At 42.0% G+C, this 23,668-nt stretch overlaps 1 protein-coding gene across 1 annotated transcript in view; it reads left to right on the top strand.

Annotated features, from left to right (window-relative positions):
- The window catches only part of st8sia4 (ST8 alpha-N-acetyl-neuraminide alpha-2,8-sialyltransferase 4), an 81,248-nt gene that overhangs the window by 51,044 nt on the left and 6,536 nt on the right, over positions 1 to 23,668 (top strand). The window lies entirely within an intron of this gene.

Here is a 23,668-nt window from a genome sequence, read left to right as displayed (position 1 = left end):
AGGGGGTGGGGGAGGTAAGCAAGTGTGTTCTGTCAGAAGGCACTAGTAACGTGTCAGAAATTCAATGGCCATTACTAAGGAGAGGGTATTGGGGAAGCTGAAAGGCCTTTTAAGGTATATAAGTCAGCTGGACCAATGGACTACACCCAAGAGTTCGGAAAGAGCTAGCTAAAAGTATTGTGGAGGTAGTAGTAATGATCTTTTAAGACTCACTGAATGTAAGGATGGTCCTAGGGAATTGGAAACTTGGAAATGTCTCACTACTGTTTAAGAAGGGAGGGAGGCAAAAGAGAAGACACCAGTTCATCTGACCTCGGTGGTTGGTGAGATTTCAGAGTCCACTATTAAAGATGAAATTTCAGAGTACTTGTGGATATATGATAAAATAACTTAACACAGTTTCAATAAAGGGAGATCATGTCTGACATATCTGTTAAGTTCTTTTGAGAATCTAGTAAGCATGTTAGATAAGGGAGAGATGATGGATGTTATGTACTGGATTTCCATAAGGCTGTTGACAAAGTGCCACACATGAGGCTGTTAAACAAGAGCCCGTGGTGTTGGAGGCAAGGTACCAGCGTGGATAGAATAGCGAGTGGGAATAAAGGGGGCCTTTTTAGAACTCTGCAGGTGACTAGTAGAGTTTCAAAGGCATTAGTATTAGGACAGTAACTTCTCATTTCATACATAAGTGATCTGGATGAAGGAATGTTGACATCATAGTCATGTTGTAGATGATACCAAGATAGATGTAGAATCAAGTAGTGTTGCGGAGTCGGAGTGTGCTGAAAGACGTGGACAGATTGGGAGAGTGGGTTAAAATATGATAGATGGAACACTGTGTAGGGTTGTATGGGGCTGTGTATTTTGGTATGAAGAATAAAGATGTAGACTATTTTCTAAACAGTGACAAAACTTTAGAAATCAGAGGTGCAAAGGGTCTTGTGAGTCCTATTTCAGGATATTCAGAAAGCAGGTACAAGGTTCTGAGTTGGATGATCAGCCATGATCATACTGAATGGCGGTGCAGGCTCGAAGGGCCGAATGGCCTACTCCTGCACCTACTTTCTATGTTTCTATGTTTTGATTCCCTTCAAGTTAACTTGCAGGTTGAGTAGATAGTAAAGAAGGCAAATGCAATTTCAAGGGGTCTAGAAGATAAAAGCAAAGATGTACTTGAGGTTTTATGAGGCATGGTCAAATGGCATTTGGAATATTATGAGCAACTTTGTGCCCCGTACCTAAGAAAAGGTGTGCTGGTCCTGGAGAGGGTCCAGAGGAAGTTCGGAAGAATAATCCCAAGAATGAAAAGCTTAGCAAATGAGGAGTATTTAACATCTCTGTCCCTGTACTCAATAGAGTTCAAAAAGATGAGGTGGGCCTCATCAAAGCCTGCTGGATATTGAAAAGCCTAAATAGAGCAGACATGGAGAGTATGTTTACCATTTGTAGGAGAGTCTATGATCTGAGAGCACACCCTCAGAATAAAAGGACATCCCTTTAAAACTAATGAAGAGGAATTTCTTCAGCTAGATGGTGATAACTCTGCAGAATTTATTGCCACAGAGGGATGTGGAGGCCAAGTTATTGTGTATATATAAGGCAGAAAATGATAGGTTTTTGATTGTTAACAGACAGACAGACATACTTTATTGATCCCAAGGGAAATTGGGTTTTGTTACAGCTGCACCAACCAAGAATAGTGAAGAAATATAGCAATATAAAACCATAAATAATTAAATAATAATAAGTTAATCATGCCAAGTGGAAATGAGTCCAGGACCCTCTACGAGGGAGGAGTTGTAAAGTTTGATGGCCACAGGCAGGAATGACTTCCTACGACACTCAGTTTTACTTCTCGGTGGAATGAGTCTCTGGCTGAATGTACTCCTGTGCCTAATCAGTACGTTATGGAGTGGATAGAAGTCATTGTCCAAGATGGCATGCAACTTGGACAGCATCCTCTTTTCAGACACCACCGTCAGAGAGTAACATAATGGGAAGAAGATGGGAGAATGGAGTTTGAAGTAATAAATTATGATTGAATGACATAGCAGATTGGATGGGCTGAATACCCCTAATTCTGGCCCTCTTTCTTATGGTTAAGGTTTTTTTGCTAAGTGCTAACCAATTTTCTGAAACTTTGATAGGGAAGTTGAATTAATTATGAATCATGAAAGTGAGAGCAGCATTGAAGTTTGTCAGAGAACTTTCTAATTCAAGGTGAGTAGGAAGTGGTACCTACACTGTCGTCAATGTTCATGAAAGGGGAGAGACTTAGTAAGTGAATCATGGACTTTTCTGCACATTGCCCATGATTATCACTTTTTAGAGGAAGTGAGTGGTATTAAAAGAGAAGTTGTTTCATATGAGAGCAAGTTCAGATTAGGGAGAAGATTAGTTTGAAATGTCACATGCATGTCAAGATATCAAAACATACAGTGAAATTAGTCATTCTACGTCAATGGCCAACACAGTTGTAGGCTGTGTTGGGCGCAGCCCACGAGTGTCACTATGCTTCTGGTGCCAACAAAGCATGCCCACAACTTATTAACCCTTACATCTTTGTAATGTGGGAGGAAACTGGAACACGTGGTGGAAACTTCACAAACGCGGGGAGAACATACAAACTCCTTACAGGCAGCGACAGGAATTGAACCCACAACTGCTGGTGCTAATGCTAATGCTATACTACCAGGACATCCTGTTCAGACAGGCAGAGAACAGCAGTTGTGGAAGGGGATTTCCTGGACCTCTGTTAAAGGAAGAAGTGAAGGTCTCTTGTGCCAGCGTCATGTGGTTGGAGCAATTGGACTTCCACTGGTGAAAAGGGGCTGTAAAATAGTAAATGGCTAATATAGTGACTAACATCTGAAATGTCACGTTTTTGGGAAGGTGGCAATGCAAGGCCTGCAGCTGTTGGGAAATGATGGCCAGATGTTCATTGCTTAGGGCAATGTTCACAGGAGGCATGAGGAGGTGGTACTCAACCTCAGGTTGAGGTCAGCCCACTGAACAGCAACCTCTGTCAGCTGGTACGACAGCAAAGTATTGAGTAAAGAAAGTGCTGAACGTTCAGAGGAAATAGATTAGAGTCAGTAAAGACAGTGAAAAACCTGTGCATCTAGAACTAAAGATCGTAGGTTAAGGGTGAAAGGTGAAATGTTTCTGGGGGAAACGTCTTCATTCAGGGGGGGGGATGAGAGTGTGAAATGAACCGGTGGATATGGGTTCGGTTTCAACATTTAAGAAAAGTTTGGATAAGGACATGGATGGGAGGGGTATTGAGGACTTGCGATCCAGGTTGATGGTACTTGGCAGAATAATAGTTTAGCATAGACTGGATAAGCTGACGACGATGTTTCTGCACAGTAGTGCTCTATTAGTCAATGATTTTTTTTTTAAATCGGGCACTGTCGCAAGCACAATAAACCCTGCAGCTGCTGGAAATCCAGAGCAACACACATAAAATGCTGGCAGGTCTCTGCAAGTCAGGGAATCTCCTGCCAGCAGTTAGCCATGAATGGATCTGGAGGGAATAAGAGGGAGTGGCCCTGTTGGGATGAGAATTGGAATTCTGGACATGCTGGGAAGTGGATTGAAATTTGGGGACAGTACACTGACTAAAGAAACAGGCACAGAGGGAAACAGAGATCAGTATCATGCTGGGTTCGGAGCCCATTGGGATTTGATTGTAGGGGTTGGAGCTGAGGCCTCAGCTAAGGACATCGTTCAAGACCTAAGAGATGAAGATCAGAGGTGGTGATGGAATCGCAGCATGGGGTGAATCTGGGGGCGAGTTTAGAAATAGGGTCAGAGGAAAGAGAATGGGGGTGCAGAAGATCAGGAGAAGTATTTCAGTTCAAAGCTGAAAATATTGCTGTCTTTGGCACCACATTTTTTTCACCATCCATGGGATGTAGTGTGGGATAATGTGGAACTTTGGAGGAAGAAACTTTGCAAAGGATAGTTGGTGGTGTTAGAGAGAGGTTAATATTGTGTTTGGCATTAAGCTTGGATCCCAGAATGTCAACAGAAATAATAAATATCTTAAAAGTATCTGTAACTATTGAAGAATCAGAAATGTGAGGGTTGGAATTTTAATTAGAGGTTACGTAGATTTTCAGATGACTCAAAACATGAGGGTGTAGCAAACCTGGAGGAAGAAAGGAACGTAGACAGTTTGGTGCATGGGTGGTTAAATGGCAAATATCATTTAATGTTATGAAACATGTTGGTGGGAGGAATGAGAAGAGGTAACCAGAATGAATGTTTCTAAAAGAGGCTCACAAGAATAGAGGGATCTCTGGGTATATATGGCAGGACAGGTCGAGAAAATAATGAAGTTAAAAGGGATATATTACTGGAGACATGGAATACAAGAGCAGAAAAATGTACTGAGTCATTATAAAATTTGTGGTTGGGCCACAACTAGCGATTTCTAAAAGTAAAGTAAATTTATAATCGAAGTAGGTACAGTACTGTTCAAAGGTCTTAGACACATAAATGTAGCTAGGGTGCCTAAGGCTTTTGCACAATTCTGTATTTGGCAATATGGAGTGGAAAGTCAGTTTGTAGATCTGGCAGGAGCAAAGGATCAATGATTAAATGATTCAGTTTTTAATATCAGAGAATGTTACAGTATACAACCTGAAATTCTTACTCTTCACAGACACCCACAAAGCAGGAAAAACCCCCAAAGAAAAAAGGACAGAAATATCAGAACCCCAAAGCTTCTTTTCCCTCTCCCATGCACAAGCAGCAGCAAAAGTCATTGGGCCTCCCCCCCACTTGCACCAGCAGAAACTCCCCCCACCTTGCAAGCAACAACAGAGCCCCCAAAGAGACATCTTGATCTAGCCCATCCCAACACTTTGGTATCACAAACAGGCTTTCTCTCACTAGTGAAGGAGATAGAGGTTGCTCCTGCATCAACGAGAACAGGAGATCAGCAGCTCACTGTTCTGATGTTACAATGTCCAATGTCACTTCTCCGAGGGTCGACGGGTGCTCACTCACATCCAAAAGAGAGAGAAGATAGCTCAAGTGCAGGGGCCTTCTTCTGACAGCAGTACACACCTCCTGCTGTCTTGATGCTTTGATGTTTCAGTATCCTGTGACACTTCACTTGGTGACATTGATGAGGAACCGAGTTGCTCATGGGCCTGCACCCGGAAGGCGTACAGCTTCCAGGCCACACCTGGAGATATCGACATGTCAGTCCACATGGGGAGTCTGAGAATGAGAACCAACCGCTGGTGGTGAACTGTAATTTGAGATGCAGCTGTAGGTCACAGACTCCGTTATGACCCCAGCAACTGTGAAAAGAAAAGAAAGACATGAGAAAGGGAGAATAAGCTGTTTCGCAGATGAACTAGAAGAAGTTGCCTAGGTCCGCAAAAACTTCTGGTGTCATCTTGGGAATGGCGAAGGTGGAGTTTCATGGGAGGAGTGTGGGACAGGTGGCAGAGGAGTGCCGGGGTCAAGGACGGTGCGGGTGCAGACACACCCACCCCTGAGACACACAGGCAACATTGTTTGATTACAAACAATTGGTTTCAATCAGCATTCCACTTCCTCCCCTCTCCCTGCCCCCTTCCCATTCTTAGTCCACAATACAGACCCATATCAGAATCAGGTTTATCAGTACTCACATATGTTATGAAATTTGTCTTTTTTTGCTGCAGCAGCAGTGCAGTGTAATACATAAAATTACTACAGTACTGTACAAAAGTAATAGGCACCCTGGCGCGCAAGTACTCTCTCTCTTTCTCTGTCTCTGTCTGTGTCTCTCTATTTTTATATATATATATATTCACACACCAAAGACTTTTGCAGTTCTGTATATATTGCCGTATAATACCCTGAGATTCATTTTCTTGCAGGAATTCACAATAGAACAAAGACATACAATATAATAAAATCAATGAAAAACTACACACGAAAAGACTGAAAAACAAAGTAAGACAATCTGTGCAAATACAATAAGTAAACAGATAGATAATAGCATGAACATGACTTGTCGATTCCTTTAAAGTGAATCGGTAGGTTGTGGAATCAGTTTAATGTCGAGGTGAGTGAAGTTATCCACACTGTTGGTTGAAGGGTGATAGCTGTTTCTATCCTGTTTGCCACTCCTTAGGGCAAATGAGAAAGCTTCAGTGAGGGTAAAGAAGTGTGTATGGCAAGAGAAGCGGAAACAGAGAAAGCTGCAGAGATCCAAGAGAGGCATTTAAAGTCATGAAGTATAAAGACAGAGAGGGCTGTCATTGTTTGAGGGCTGAAGAATCAAGAACATTTAGCGAGGTTGATTGGCAAAAGAACCAAAAGTAAGATGACAATTTACACAGTCAGTGGTTCTGAGCTGGAGAACACTGGCAGTGGGAGACAAGGTGCAGGCTCTCCAGTTCAAGTGGTCAGAAGTGAGTTGGATAGGTACCTGGAAGGTATGAGCCCACTTGTGCTGTGGGCAACGGAGTTAGCTGGACGTGGTACAGATGGAATGAGCCGGGGGTTTCTTTGTTGTGATTCCATAATTCACGCCCTGGTCGCTGAGCTGTTGCTGCTAGAAAACATTTAGAGGAAATTAAGAAATTCTCTAACTGGCAAATAATGATTTCAGCTTATCACAAATATATGACCTATTGATAAAAGGGGCATAGATCGGGGCAATACGAGCAGGCTCTTTCCACTGGGATTGGTTGAGATGAGAACTAGAGGTGGTAGGTTAAGGGTGAAAGTTGAGAACATTACACTTGGTTGCAAGAGGTGCTTATTAGTTCATTGAGCCATAATTGCAGCCTAGCTGCCTGTTAATTTTTGCATAATCATTTCACTGAACATTAATTCATGATAGTCCTGCTTTTACCTCATAAACACTCAGTGATTATTAGATACCTCCTGTACCTAATAAAGTGGCCACTGAGTGTGTGTTATCGTGGTCTTCTGCTGCTGTAGCCCATCCACTTCAAAGTTTGACGTGCATTCATTGATGCTCTTCTGCACACCACTGTCGTAATGCATGGTTATTTGAGTCACTGTCACCTTCCTCTCAGTTTGAACCGGTCTGGCCATTCTCCAGTGACCTCTCTCACTGGCAAGGCATTTTTGCCCACAGTACTGCCGTCCACTGGGTGTATTTTTGTTTCTCACACCATTTTCGGTAAACTCTAGAGATTGTTGTGCGTGAAAATCGCAAGCGATCAGCCCTTTCTGTGATACTCAAACCACCCTGCAGGAACAATCAATCATTCCACAAAGTCAAACCACCCTGTTTCTTCCTCATTCTGATGTTTGGACTGAACAACAACTGAACCTCTGGACCATGTTTGCATGATGCCATGTGATAGGTTGATTAGATATTTGTATTATTGAACATGTATACACATGTACCTAATAAAGTGGCCACTGAGTCTATGTCCTAATCCTTGCTTTCCTCGGTATAGGCCAGTTAAAGATCTAGTTTACTGTCTGTCTTTTTGCTCACCAGTTCCGCCTTTTGGCCGAGTTCCTCAATGTGATAGGCTCTTTAGCTTGCCTGTTGACATCACAGTTGCTTTGTTACCAGTTGGCAACAAGTGCATAAAAAAAAGGGGAAGCTCGCACTACCAAATTTATCATTGTGGTTACTGATGGCAGATGGAGCACTGTTGTCACGTCATGATCCCAGAACCTGCTGTGTGCTTTTTTATCTGTTGCAGTTAAACCAGCCTCTGCCCCATTCCCACAAATTCCCCTAAAAACCACTTTGCCAATGAGTGGAACTTTACTAGAATTTTTTTTTTCAATGTGAAAGTACCTCATATAGTTCAGTCAGACTCTCACTTCCTCGAAGAAGAATGAGTAGATAGTTTTGTTGATTAAGTGCAGACAAAATGCTGCTAAATAAGTGATTGCTTAACAGATAATTCTGATGCTTAATTCCATGTTGTCTCTCTAATCCTGTTGCACAGGAGCTGAAGTAATAATGGTTTTGGTTTATTATTGTGACATGCAGGGCATCGAGGAATTCAGTAGAACAGAGTGATCTAGGAATAATGGTGCATAGTTCCCTAAAGGTGGAATCTCATGTGGATAGGGTGGTGAAGAAAGCTTTTAGTATGCTGGCCTTTATAAATTAGAGCATTGAGTACAGGAGTTGGGATGTAATGTTAAAATTGTACAAGGCATTGGTGAGGCCAAATTTGGAGTATTGTGCACAGTTCTGGTCACCAAATTATAGGAAAGATGTCAACAAAATAGAGAGAGTACAGAGGAAATTTACTAGAATGTTACCTGGGTTTCAGCACCTAAGTTACAGAGAAAGGTTGAACAAGTTAGGTCTTTATTCTTTGGAGCGTAGAAGTTTGAGGGGGGACTTGATAGAGGTATTTAAAATTATGAGGGGGATAGATAGAGTTGACGTGGATAGGCTTTTCCCATTGAGAGTAGGGGAGATTCAAACAAGAGGACATGAGTTGAGAGTTAGGGGGCAAAAGTTTAGGGGTAACACGAGGGGGAACTTCTTTACTTAGAGAGTGGTAACTGTATGGAACGAGCTTCCAGAAGAAGTGGTAGAGGCAGGTTCAATATTGTCATTTAAAAAAAAAATTGGATAGGTATATGGACAGGAAAGGAATGGAGGGTTATGGGATGAGTGCAGGTAGGTGGGACTAGGTGAGAGTAAGCATTTGTCACGGACTAGAAGGGCCGAGATGGCCTGTTTCTGTGCTGTAATTGTTATATGGTTATGCACCAAGATACATTGAAAAGCTTGTCTTCCATACTGTTCATACATATCAAATCATTATATAGTGTGTTGGTAGAACAAGGAATGCCCCAGTCAGCTGGTTGTTGCCGCCATACCTGTCCTTCATAGAAAAATTCTTCCAGGTCAATGCCTTTGACCACAAGGCTGTTGGACAGTGGGTGGCATGTAATGTCTTGCAGGTGCTGCAGGAGATGGACATGATGGACACAGTGGGGTAGTTCCCTGAGCAGACTGTCCAGTACATCTGGTAAAATGCTTCATCGCCAGACCTCACCAACAGGGACCAAGACCTCGCCTGGCTGGCGGTGAGAGGGGCCCTCCCAGTCCGATCCCTCCTGTACGACCGGAACGTCATCTCCACACCCCACTGCCCACGGGAGGACTGCAGTGAGGAAGAGTCAGTGACTCACCTCTTCGCACACTGTGGGTTCACAAAAAAGATGTGGAGCAGGATGAAAGGGATAGTGTCAAGATTCATGCTCAGCATCTGCGTAACTGAGGACTCCCTGATTTACGGGCTGTTCCCGGGGACGCGCACGGAGACAAACATCCGGTGCTGCTGGCAGATCATCAACTCGGTGAAGGACGCTCTTTTGTCAGCCTGAAACTTGATGGTCTACAACATACGGAGATGTCCGTGGCTAAGTGCTGCCTCTGCGAAGGCCTCTTGGGGAAGGACCACGGTTTAAGGTTCATCACCCGCGGGAGTGGGAGGGGCCGGGTGGGGAGGAGAATACCCCTCATCAGCGGTGTGGATAGATGAGTCAACATGGTGCCCCAGGAGTTGCTGGAAATGTATAGACCGTAAAGGAACTTTGGTAAAGGAATGAGAGTCGATGCCTGAATCTTTATTGTTAATATTTTTTATTTTATTGTAAATAAGTCTTTAATCCTTCCCTAAAGTTTGAGGGTCAATGAATGGTTTATTGTAAACGTCTTTAATTTGAATGGGAGCAGAGAGCCAACTCATAATTTATTGTAAATAATTTTATTTATTGTATAAGGACACAGATTTAACAAATGTTTTTTTTTCTATGTAAATAACTTTATTTTGTAATATTCCTGAATAAAGTATTTTTGGAAGGGAAAAAAAAACACAAGGTAAAATGATGACAATGCAGAATAAGGTGCAGAAGCTACAGAGGAAGTGCAGTACAGTTAAACAATAAAGTGAAGGATGATAACGAGGTCGATTGTGAGGTCAGGGGGTCCATTTTGTTATTGTCTATTCAGGAGTCTGATAACAGTGGGATAGAAGCTGTCCTTGAGCCTGGTGGTGTGTGCTTGCAGGCTTTTGTATCTACTGCCCAGTGAGAGAGGGGAGAAGAGAAAATGTCTGGGGTGGATGAGGTCCTCAGTTATGCTTTCTGCTTTACTAGGCTGCAATAGAGTCTGTGGAGGAGAGGCTGTTTAATGTGATGTGCTGAGGTGTGTGCATAACCCTCTGGAGTTTCTTGTGGTGATATGCAGAGCAGTTGCCACACAAATGCCGTGATGAATCCAGTTAGGATGCTTTCTATGGCATGTTGATAAAAGTTGGCAAGGTTTGACAGGGGCATGCCAAATTTCCTTAGCTCCGGAGGAAGGAGAAGCATTGGTGAGTTTTCTTGGCTGTGACATCAATGTTAATTATTGTAATACAGTTATTTATTGTATTAGAACATTCTGTAATACAGTTAACTATTTGACTGTTGGACTTGAAGTTAATTTGTGGGAGATTGCAGGAAGTCAAAATAGATTTTCTTTAAATCACCAACAGACATTAATGATAGCACCACACACAAAATGCTGGAGAAACTCAGCAGGCTAGGCAGCATTTATGGAAAAGAGTACAGTTGATATATTGGGCCGAGACCCTTCAAGAGGACTGGAGTAAAAAAGATCTTTTATTTCTCTCCAGTCCTGCTGAAGGTTCTTGGCCTGAAACGTTGACTCTTTTCCACAGATGCTGCCTGGCTTGCTGGGTTCCTCCAGCATTTTGTATGTGTTGCTTAGATTTCCAGCATCCGCAGATTTGCTCTTGTTAATGATGACAGCGCTTCACTTTGTGCAAATCGTTATTGGTGAAAGGTTACTAACCTAAAACCTTGACTCTGTCCCTCTTCCCACGTCTGTTTGACATGTGCTTCTGGCAGTGTTTCATTTTGTCTTGTATCACCTGCATTTACTGATTTTTGCACTGGAACCAATTACATCACACAGATAATACATAAGCTTAGAAATCAGAAACAGGAACATGTCCATAGGGCGTAGGGTCAGAACCCATTGCAGTTCCACTTTATATGTCCGGTTTGAAAGCTTCTTGGTGAAGTAACCAGGGAGTGTTGCAAAGATACTTCACATTATTTGGTTATGACTGAAATCAGGAATTTATCCCTGTTAGACTTTTATGCAATTGAATAGGAAGTCCATTGAACTGTAAATGCTCCAGGGCTCTTCTTGGGGCCATTGAGTCTGTAGAGCTGACTGATGAATATATTGTGTTGTCACTCAGCACTGTAAAGTGCACCCTTGTTTCTTGGGCAGCACAGTAGCGCAGTGGTTAGCACAATGCTTTACAGTACCAGTGAACCAGGTTCAATTCCTGGCATTGGCTGTAAGTAGTTTGTACGCTCTTCTCGTGACCGCATGGGTTTCCTCTGGGTGCTCCGCTTTCCTCCCATGGCATAATGTCGGCGGGTTAATTGGTCGTTGCAGATTGTCCCATGATTAGACTAGGGTTAAATTGGGAGATTGCTGGGTGACACGGCTCAGAAGGCCGAAAGGGTGCTGTATCTCAATAAATAAATAATATCCCTTGCTGAGCGACTAATTTGTCTGCCCTGACCATTTACTTTAGAGCAGGGGTTCCCATGGACCAGTACCCTGAAGCAAGGGATTCTTGGATCAAAGATTGGGAACCCCTGTTGTAGAAGGTAATCTTTGACAAGCCCTGTGTTACAGAGATTTGTCTGTCTGACATTTGAAAAGCAGCTTCAGTGATATGTATTATCAAATGTCTAATACCTGACTGCCTGGTTGATATTGGCAAATGTCACTTCTATAGGATCAAACTTAATTGCAAACAAATGTGCAACCTTGAGTATAAGGTGGAAGTACTGGCGCTTTTAAGAAATTTAAAAGTGGATAAATATCCGGGTCCTGACAGGATATTCGCCAGGACCTTGAGGGAGGTTTGTGTAGAAATAGCAGGAGCTCTGACGGAGATCTTTAAGATGTCATTAGAAACAGGGATTGTGCCGGAGGATTGGCGTATTGCTCATGTGGTTCCATTGTTTAAAAAGGGTTCTAGAAGTAAGCCTAGCAATTATAGACCTGTCAGTTTGACATCAGTCGTGGGTAAATTAATGGAAAGTATTCTTAGAGATAGTATTAATAATTATCTGGATAGACAGGATCTGATTAGGAGTAGCCAGCATGGATTTGTGCGTGGAAGGTCATGTTTGACAAACCTTATTGAATTTTTTGAAGAAGTTACGAGGAATGTTGACGAGGGTAAGGCAGTGGATGTAGTCTATGTGGACTTCAGCAAAGCCTTTGACAAAGTTCCACATGGAAGATTAGTTAAGAAGGTTCAGTCGTTAGGTATTAATGCTGGAGTAATAAAATGGATTCAACAGTGGCTAGATGGGAGATGCCAGAGAGTAGTGGTGGATAATTGTTTATCAGGATGGAGGCCAGTGACTAGCAGGGTGCCTCAGGGATCTGTTTTGGGCCCAATGTTGTTTGTAATATACATAAATGATCTGGATGATGGGGTGGTAAATTGGATTAGTAAGTATGCCGATGATACTAAGGTAGGAGGTGTTGTGGATAATGAGGTGGGTTTTCAAAGCTTGCAGGGAGAATTATGCCAGTTAGAAGAATGGGCTGAACGTTGGCAGATGGAGTTTAATGCTGAGAAGTGTGAGGTTCTACATTTTGGCAGGAATAATCCAAATAGAACGTACAGGGTAAATGGTAGGGCATTGAGGAATGCAGAGGAACAGAGAGATCTAGGAATAACAGTGCATAGTTCCCTGAAGGTGTAGTCTCATGTAGATAGGGTGGTGAAGAAGGCTTTTGGAACGCTGGCCTTTATAAATCAAAGTATTGAGTACAGAAGTTGGAATGTAATGTTAAAATTGTACAAGGCATTGGTAAGGCCAAATTTAGAATATTGTGTGCAGTTCTGGTCACCGAATTACAGGAAAGATATCAATAAATTAGAGAGAGTGCAGAGACGATTTACTAGGATGTTACCTGGGTTTCAGCACTTAAGATACAGAGAAAGGTTGAACAAGTTAGGTCTCTATTCATTGGAGCGTAGAAGGTTGAGGGGGGATTTGATCGAGGTATTTAAAATTTTGAGAAGGATAGATAGAGTTGACGTGAATAGGCTGTTTCCATTGAGAGTAGGGGAGATTCAAACGAGAGGACATGATTTGAGAGTTAGGGGGCAGAAGTTTAAGGGAAATACGAGGGGGTATTTCTTTACTCAGAGAGTGATAGCTGTGTGGAATGAGCTTCCTGTAGAAGTAGTAGAGGCCAGTTCAGTTGTGTCATTTAAGGTAAAATTGGATAGGTATATGGACAGGAAAGGAGTGGAGGGTTATGGGCTGAGTGCGGGTAGGTGGGACTAGGTGAGATTAAGAGTTCGGCACGGACTAGGAGGGCAGAGATGGCCTATTTACGTGCTGTGATTGTTATATGGTTATATGGTTATAATTTCTTGGCTATGTTTACTGTCATAATATTTCTTACTTATCCATTCCAGAATGGTTTGTGTAACATTTGTTCTCTGGACAATCTCTTTGCAGCTGGTAAGAACTTCTGACTTTAAGTTGTAGCCCTTTCAATTTATTTTTGTTTTGAGACTGAGCTCAGCAACAAACCCTTCCGGCCCAACAAGCCAGCGCCACCCAGTTACACCTATGAGATCAATTAACCTAGTAACCCATTTGCCTTTGGAACGCGCGAGTAAAGCGGAGCACCCGGAGGAAACCCACGCAGTCATGGGGAAAACGTACAGACAACAGTGGAATTGAACCCAGGTCACTGGCGTTGTAATCGCGTTACACTAACCACTATGCTGCCAGGCTGCCCCCAACTGAGGAGTTTTTGCCACAGTTTTCATGTCAGCAGTCCCAAGTGATCCGCTTCCAACTTCACATCCCTCATCTGAAGTATCTTCCTCCTGTCGGTAGCCATCCCACTCTTACTGTACTCACGTGGAGTGCGTTGCCTCGAGGGATTGGGTCTACTATCAAGAAATCTAGATGACCTTACTTTTAGTAAACACCATTTCATTTGAACCACAGTCTCACACTTCACCTGCTGACCTTTCATGATTCAAAAACATCGTGTTCAAATACACAACTCTCCAGAATTCTGTGCAACTATGACTTTGAATATCTTACTTTAAAATTTGAATTTTAGTTGGAAAACAAATTTTTAAAAAGGCAGAGACCATGAAACGAGGAATAAAAATACTGGAAGAATGCATTGCACTTGAGCCAGGGCTGAATGCGTCTGGAAGCTACAAATAGTTTAGCTGGATAATGGCTTCATGCACCAAAAATGAATACCTGCAAGTGCAAAGTAATTTTAATTTAATTTAATTTATTTATTGAGATACACCACGGAATAGGCCCTTGCAGCACTTTGAACCGTGCTGCCCTGCGATCCCCCAATTTAATCCTGGCCTAATAATGGAACAATTTACAATGACCGATTAACCTACCAACCAGAAGGTCTTTGAACCTTCTAGAAACCGGAACGCCTGGAGGAAACCCACATGGTCACGAGGACAACATACAAACTCCTTACAGATAGCGGTGGGAATTGAACCCAGTTGCATTGTACATATACGTCTCCATATACAAACCTGAGGTTAATTTTCTGGAGGGCATGCGCAATAAATCCAATAACCATAATAGACAACAGTGTGCAAAGACAACAAACTGCAAATCAGAAAAAGAAAAAAACAAAAGAAATAATAATAAATAAATAAGCAATAATTATCAAGGACATAAGATGAAGAGTCCTTGAAAGTGAGTCTATAGGTTGTGGAAACAGTTCAGTGATGGAGCAAGTGAAGTTGAGTGACATTATCCCCTCCGGTTCAAGATGGTTGAGGGGTAATAACTGTTCCTGAACCTGGTTGTGTGAGTCCTGAGGCTCCTGTACCTTCTTCCTGGTGGCAGTAGTGAGAAGAGAGCATGGCCTGGGTGGTGGGGTTCCCTAATGATGGTTGCTGCTTTCCAAGGACAATGTTCTGTGTAGATGTGCTCAGTGATCCGGAGGGCTTTACTCATGATGGACTGGGCCATATCCACTACTTTTTGTAGGATTTTCCATTCCAGGGCTTTGGCGTTTTCATACCAGGCTGCATACACTCCACTATATAGAAGTTTGTCAAAGCTTTAGATGTCATGCTGAGTCTTTGCAAACTCCGGAGGAAGCAGAGGAACTGCTGTGTTTTCTTTGTAATTGCACTTATGAAGAACTCACATCGACAGTGATGAAATGCTTTGAGAGGTTGGTCATGACTAGACTGAACTCCTGCCTCAGCAAGGACCTGGACCCATTGCAGTTTGCCTATTGCCACAATAGGTCTATGGCAGATGCAATCTCAATGGCTCTCCGCACGGCTCTAGACCACCTGGACAACACAAGCACCTATGTCAGGATGCTGTTCATCAACTATAGCTCAGCATTTAACACCATCATTCCCACTATCCTGATTGAGAAGTTGCAGAACCTGGGCCTCTGTACCTCCCTCTGCAATTGAATCTTCGACTTCCTAACTGGAAGACCACGGTCTGTGCGGATTGGTGATAATATATCCTCCTCGCTGATGATCAACACTGAGGCACCTCAGGGGTGTGTGCTTAGCCCACTGCTCGACTCTGTATACACATGACTGTGTGGCTAGGCATAGATCAAATACCATCTTTAAATTTGCTGCCAATACAGCCATTGTTGGTAGAATCTCAGATGGTGACGAGAGGGCGTACAGGAGTGAGATATGCCAATTAGTAGAGTGGTTTTGTAGCAATGACCTTGCACTCAACATCTGTAACACAAAAGAGATGAGTGTGGACTTCAGGAAGGATAAGGCGAAGGAACACATACCAATCCTCATCGAGAGGTCAGAAGTGGAGAGAGTGAGTAGCTTTGAGTTCCTGGGTGTCAAGATCTCTGAGGATCTAACCTGGTCCCAAAATATCAATGCAGTTATAAAGAAAGAAAGACAGTGGCTATACTTCATTAGGACTTTGAAGAGATTTGGCATGTCAACAAATATACTCAAAAATTTCTATAGTTGTACCATGGAGAGCATTCTAACTGCATCACTGTCTGGTATGGAGGGGTTACTGCACAGAACTGAAAGAAGCTGCAGAAGGTTGTAAATCTAGTCAGCTCCATCTTGGGCACTAGCCTACTAAGTACCCAGGACATCTTTAGGGAGCGGTGTCTCAGAAAGGCAGCGTCCATTATTAAGGACCTCCAGCACCCAGGGCATGCCGATTTCTCAGTGTTACCGTCAGGTAGGAGGTACAGAAGCCTGAAGGCACACACTCAGCTATTCAGGAACAGCTTCTTCCCCTCTGCTATCCAATTCCTAAATGAACAATGAAGCTTTGGACACTACCTCACTTTTTTAATATACAGTATTTCTCTTTTAGCACATTTTTAAAAACCTATTCCATATACGTAATTGATTTACTTGTTTATTTATTATTATTTTTTTCTCTCTCTCTGCTAGATTATGTATTGCATTGAACTGCTGCTGCAAAGTTAACAAACTTCTCATCACATGCTGTTGATAATAAACCTGATTCTGACTCTGATATGCTGGGCCCAGTAAAGGTCTCTGAAATGATATCACTGAGGAATTTAAAATGGCTGACCCTCTGCACCTTTGATCCCCCGATGAAGACTGGGTCATTGACCTCCGATTTCCTCCTGCAAAAGTTGATAATCAGCTCCATGGTCTTGCTGACATTGAGTAAAAGGTTGTTGTTGTGGCACCATTCAGCCAGATTTCAATCTCCCTCCTATCTGCTAACTCGTCACCACCTTTAATTCAGCCTAGTACAGTGGTGTTGTCAGCAAACTTAAAGATGGCATTGGACTTGTGCTGAGACACAACAGTCTTATGTAAAACCTATTATTTTAGATCCTTGCTCTGTTCCTGGTACTGCTGAATATAATGCACATCAATAACATGTTCTTTTCCTGTTTGGGATGACCTGAATTATTTTGTTTTATGGTCAGCACATGTAATATGTTAAAAGAAAGCATGCATACTCAAATCAAAACACCAGGAGCAGCAATTGTTACTTAAGAGAATTATCTTCCAAAATTAAATCCCTTCAGAAATAGGCAAATCGATAAATCATTTGCTTTAATGGTGTCTGTGATGTAAACAAATAGGATCAGCGGATGCTTCATCTCTTGATAGATCCATGCAGGATTTTTTGCACACCCAATCAAGTGTTCCTTTCATCCATCAAAAAATATTTCCATTTCTTTCAAGAACATAAGATATCAAGTGAGATAATTTAAAGTTCTTAAGGATGACTGAAGATACTTTATGAACCACAGATCACTTTCTGAATTTTAACTAGCTCGCACTAACGCTGGGACTTATGACAGTATGTTTGTGTAGATTAATAAGCGCGTCCTACCGTAATTGCGAATCAATATGAGTTCAGGGCCGTTATAAGAATGTTTTGGATGGATACAGAAATGATTACTCGCAATAACTGAGATTCATTTAGTGTTAAGTGGAGATATAATCAACAGCAGACGAGACAGACTAAATATTGATTGCCTATGTCATTGTTCTTAATGAAAGGTGAGTGGCAGATTTAAGAAAAGATATATTTCCTTTCAAGCTCCATTAAAGCCATTAATATAGAACATCAGCAAGCACTGGTGGAGTTATTGTGCTAGTAATTATTCTGCCTGTGAAACTCTGTGGTGGTGGGAAGGGAGAGGAGTAGTTGCTGAAATCCATAGCCCAGGAACATGGGTGTAGAGCCTTATTCCTTTATGACTTGGAAAGGAGGTACGTGGCTCTGAATCTGTGCCTGTATCTCCACTAAATTTCCATGTAATCTTTTCTCCCTACATTCCTATATGTTCCCCTCCCTCCAGGTACTACTCACCACGAACCAGAGATCCCCTTTTGAACCAGAAAGGTTAATTTCTTTCAACTTCACTCACCCCAAAACTGAACTGACTCCACAACTATTGACTCACTTTCAAGGAGTCTACAACTCATGTTCTCAATATTTATTGCTTATTTATTTGTCATTATTATTGCTATTTTCTCTGTTTATGTTTGCGCAGTTTGTTGTCCTTTACACGTGTTTTTTCATTAATTTTTTTGTGTTTCTTTGTATTTCTTGTGAATACCTGCAAGAGAATGAATATGGTGACAGACTTGAACTTTGATAATAAATTTATTTTGAACTTTGAACTTTGTCCCTCAATAAGGCAACTGTTGCAGGGGCCAATTAACATACTGACCAGCATGTTTTCTTGCACTTGCGAAGAAATCGGAGCACCCTGAGAAACCCCCGGTCCTGGTGAACGGTCTCGGCCTGAAACATGGACCGTTTATTATAGATAAAAAGCATTATAGATAAAAAGGGTGGTGGAGGGGAGGTGCACATGGTAGCAAAGGAGGCAACTAAGGGATTACAAGCTTAATTTAAGAAAAGCATTAATTATAAGCACTTGATCCTCAGTGGGCTCATCATCGATTGCATCTCATGCTAACCCACCAGTCTCTTAGACACCACTCAAAGCGTCTTAGTTGTTGAAAAGCAATGTGACCTCTGTATTTGGCATATCATGAGAAATTCGGGCTGAAGAAATCATGTTATTTCTGGACCCAGCCCCTGTTCATTATTGCCGCTCAGTGCTATAGTACAGTGTTGGCTAGAGTGGATCACATCTTGCTAATCATGCAGTGACACAGTTCCTGTGAATTAGGATAAGGCATTCAATGTGGTAAAATTGAGAATCTGCCCTTTCCAATGGTCTTGGCCACATTTCTCTAACCCATGGCCCAACCAAGATCAAACACGAGGAAATCTTCAGATGCTGGAAATTCAAACAACAACACACACAAAATGCTGGTAGAACACAGCAGGCTAGGCAGCATCTATAGGGAGAAGCGCTGTCGATGTTTCGGGCTGAGACCCTTCGTCCTGAGTGCTTCTCCCTATAGATGCTGCCTAGCCTACTGTGTTCTACCAGCATTTTGTGTGTGTTGTTTCCCAACCAAGATATTGTTTTGAAACTGTATGTATCTTCAGCAGAAGAGTGAGGGTTTGCCTGAGCTATGAGAACATTGTAACTTCACTCTTTATTGATTGCGTGCGTGAGGTTGGACTTAAGCAGTAGATGATTGGCCCACATTCTTGCTTGTGCAACAGATGGGGCACCATCAATGACAGGACACCACTGAGGGGTTATTACTTCCTTGAAAAAAGCTGTTCCTAACATATTTACCATTCACTGTGTAATTCACAGACATCACATCACAACAGTCCTAAGTGATCGGCTACACAAGTCATTAAATACTGTTATCACAGTGGTAAATAAAATCAAGTCCCGTGCTCTCAAATCTCAACTATTTCGAGAGCTTTGTATTGAGAATGATGAACGGTTTGAACACTTGCTGTTGACAGAAGTCAGATGGCTTTCAAAAGGAAACAGCCTAAGACATTTTTTATGTGCTTTTTGAAACTGTGGTAAAAGTCTTTGAAGACTTCAAAGTTTCATTCAGTAATCAACTCAGGAATATTAGTCTAACAAAGTTTAATTAAATCAGTCTTCAAAAATGTGAATCTCTTCAAAGTCAAATCAGTTGTCTCCACATTTCTGTCCAAGTTAACCCTATTTAACTGCAACATTGGCCATCATGACCTTTTCCAATTTCTGAAACTCTCTCTGTTGGAAGTGAAATAAAGAACACCAAATGATGATCTTTAAGTATAGACCTGGGTGAGCTGCATAAGGACATGTCAGACAGTTTTTGGTCCTCTCTCAATTCAAATTCCATTTCTGAATACTTGTAGTGTGAAATTAACAGAAAGGGTGGTGGAAGAGAAGATCTCACTACAAAATAACTTCGAGCTGAAGTTGACGTTCAAGAAATCATTTCGAGACTTTTGGTCACAGAAAGAATTCTACGAATGCTATCTTGCACTGTGAATAAAGGTTAAGATATTCTTTATTGCTTTTCCAACATCATATTTAGTGGGGTGTGGTTTCAGTGCAGTCAGCCAATTACTTTCAAAGCAACAGAGTAGACTGCAATTTGCCGAACGTGGGGATCTGATTCTCCTCCTGAGTGACCTTCAGTCTGATATTGAGACCCTGATATGACTGCGCCAAGCCCATCCATCTGATTGAAAGGTGAAGAAGCAATGAAGTGGTGAATAGGTGGAATACCAATGTATGCCCTAAGATTGTTTACACTATAAAGAAATAATTTTATTTGTAGTTTTAAATAGATTTGAATCATTTTTCCAATTATTTGTCATTGCTTTGAATTTGCAGTACCTATTTTCTTTCACTGTGCACCATAAATCAAAATTCTTTATAGCTCTCTTGTAATGGCTGGAAAGAGAGAGAGGGCACTGGGATGTGGTCTTGGAGCCAAAAAGGCAGTAACCCAAAAAAGATTGGGAACCACTGTCTGGAGCATAAGACATAGAACAGTATCGCACAGCCCTCAATGTTGCACTGGCCTTTTGACTTACTGCATGATCAATCTAACAGTTAGATTTTAACTATTTCCTCCTCCACAGACCAAAACCCTCCATTTTTCTTTCAATCATGCACCTACCTATGAGTTTCTTAAATGTCCCTAATGTATCTGGCTCTTACCACCTCTCCAGAAGTGTATTCCAGGAACCTACCACCCTCTGTGTAAAAAAAATGTCCTCGAACATTGTCCCTAAATTTTCCCTACTCATCTTAAAAGGATGTTCCCTGGTATTAAACTTTTCTGCCCTGGGAAAAAGGGTGCTGGCTGTCCCATCTATCTATGCCTCATTTAATCTTATACACCCCTATCAAGTCGTCTCTCATCCTCCTTCACTCCAAAGAGAAAAGACAAGATCCATCCTAGATCTAATATTTGATATCAGCAGTCACAGAGGATATGGCAAATGCCCATTCGTACTCAGACCAAAACCAACTGTGAAGTGAGTACACATGGGATGCTAGAGTGAACATGTGTCACATCTGTGCCATAAATGCCATAAAACTTCTTGTTCCTGCCCCGCTCCTTTACACAACGTTTTCTTTTTGGCATTCTACTGTCAGGCAGGTTGAGTCCAATTCAAAATCTGAATCAATTTATTGGTGCTGAAAGCAGCATCTATCATCAAAGCACCTTGCCATCTAGGCATGCTCTCTTCCCACTCTACCATCGGGCTGGAGGTACAGAAACCTTAGGCCCCACACCACCAGCTTCAGGAACAGTTATTACCCTACAAAACCATTGTGGATAACTTCACTCAGCACAATCCTTGAACTGATTCTGCAACCTACAAATCACTTTCGAGTACTTTTTACAATTCACAATATTATTTTTACTTAAACAAGTTGGCCTTTTGGGCGTTCATTTGTTTGTCAATCTTTGTTTATGTATAGTTTTCATAAATTCTATTCTGGTTATTTTCCTATATGTATCTGCAAGAAAGTGAATCTCAAGGTAACATATATGGTGACATATACTGTGATAATAAACTTTAATATGAGCTTTGATATGATGAGAAAATAGTTTTTTTGTGGCAGCAGTACAGTACAAGACATAAAAGTATTGTAAATTACACTATGAGATATTATAAACAAATAGTGCAAATGAGGAATATTGAGATAGTGCTCAATAGTTCAAGGTCACACTAGTTCAGGTACATAGCTTGTACTGTCTGCTCCATTTGGTGACTTCAGTGTGCTACCATCATGAACCATGCCCTGGATTCGGTGCAACACACACGCAAAATGCTGGAGGAACTCAGCAGGTCAGGCGGCATCTATGGAAATGAATACATAGTCAACATCTCGGGCTGAGGCCCTTCGTCACGATTTCCAGCATCTGCAGAATCTCTTCTGTTTATGTTGTGGATTAGCTGCGTACATCAAGAAGCTTACTCCTCTTATGTGGAGAGGATATAGATGGAAGAGTTGGCACTATATAAATTCATTTGGATGAAGCCTCGAAGTGCAAGGAGGGGAGATAAATCCCAGCCTAAAACAGGCCTTTTCTATATTGATTTCTTGTGGCTCCCTCATATTGTCTTGAGGGTAGAAACAAATGACTTGCCCATTTTACCAGTGTGTTACTGATTCCTCCTGGGTATTTTTTGAGGTCAGTGGAACTAACTACCACTTGTCCTATTTCTTTAATGGCCATTCTTGGAGATGCAGAAGAAGGAGATTGTTTTGAAAGCATGGAACGCTCCGTTCTCATCACTGTTTGCCAGGCCAGGTGTACAAAATACCACTTGTTACATTTATTGGTTTCATTGTCCCTTTTCATTTCAGAGTTCTTCCAAGTAGGTCAAAGGTATTCAAAATCAAATCTTATTTGTCCTGATGAGTTTTATTTGATACAATCACTATGGGTCAGAGTGTACCTGAGAGATCTGAATGTGATTACTTAGTAGGCACTGTTCCATGATTCCAAGATGTCTTCATCTTGCCATTTTGTTCAGGTTAATGCACACTGTTTCCATCACTCCAAAATTCCTTCTTTACGATTTTGATTAACTGCTATTATCTAAGTCTAAACATTAGGAACAATTTTACGTTAGACCAAGGAATATGGATCAAATGGACCCCATATGCTGCTATTGGAGAGGGTCTGGAGGAGGCTTACAAGAGTGATCCTGGGAATGAAGGGGAGTGTTTGATGGTTCTAGATCTGTACTCACTGGAGTTTAGGAGAATGAGGGGTGATCTCATTGAACACTTCTGAACATTGAAAGGCCAGCATTAGATAGACATGGAAGGAATCTCTCCTATATTAGGCGAGCCTAGGACCAGAGGGAATGGCCTCAGAACACAAGGATGTCCCTTTAGAACAGAGATGACAGGAAATTCCATTAGCCAGAGGGTGTTGAATCTGTGGAATTCATTGCCACAGGAAGCTATGCAGGCTAAGTCATTAGGAATGTTTTAACACGGAAGCCGGTAAATTTTGTCGGTTAGTAAGGTTTTCAAAGGTCACAGGGAGAAGGCTTGAGAAGGAAAGCGAATCCGCATCATTGAACGGCAGAGCAGAATGAATGGGCTGAAAGTTCTAACCATGCTTCCTATTGTCTGATGGTAAATATGAGTACAGATACGTACAGTAGTCTGTATAGATCAGATGGGCTGCAGGACTGTACGACTCTGTGTCAATTGCTTAAGTCTCAGTTGGAACATTTCATCACCAAACCTTTGGCGAGTCTGAGAGTCCGAGGCCAGTGACTGGAGGTATAGCGGGTGGCCTGTCCTGAAGTTGGAGGACTGAGTGCGTGTGTGCGTGCGGGTAGGTAGGGGTGTGATTTCCTGTTATTGGTCTGTATTATTGTTACTGCTGCGCTGCTGAACGCTGGGGCCGTGTTACATTGGTGCTGGCATGTGGGGCAACACCTGTGGGCTGCTGGTTGTTAACACAAATGACACATTTCACTGTACGTGTGATAAAGCTGAGTCTGAATGCTCGGTGCTGTCATACGTGTTACAGAGTCACCCCCATCCTCTTGTGCATTGTGTGCCACGTACTTTAATTGTATCTTTTCTAACTTCATTCCAAAAGCAATTTCTCTTCAATTACTTTATCATTTGATTCAGTCTTCCAATTAATCTTCTGCGATCCCTTTACCCAGCATTAACAGTTAATTTTTTTGAAGTCTGGCA

Source organism: Hypanus sabinus, chromosome 5 (genome assembly GCF_030144855.1).
Source record: "Hypanus sabinus isolate sHypSab1 chromosome 5, sHypSab1.hap1, whole genome shotgun sequence".
Lineage (NCBI taxonomy): Eukaryota > Metazoa > Chordata > Chondrichthyes > Myliobatiformes > Dasyatidae > Hypanus > Hypanus sabinus.
The sequence above is the reverse complement of the archived record's forward strand: the minus strand, read 5'-3'. Positions and strand labels throughout refer to the sequence as shown.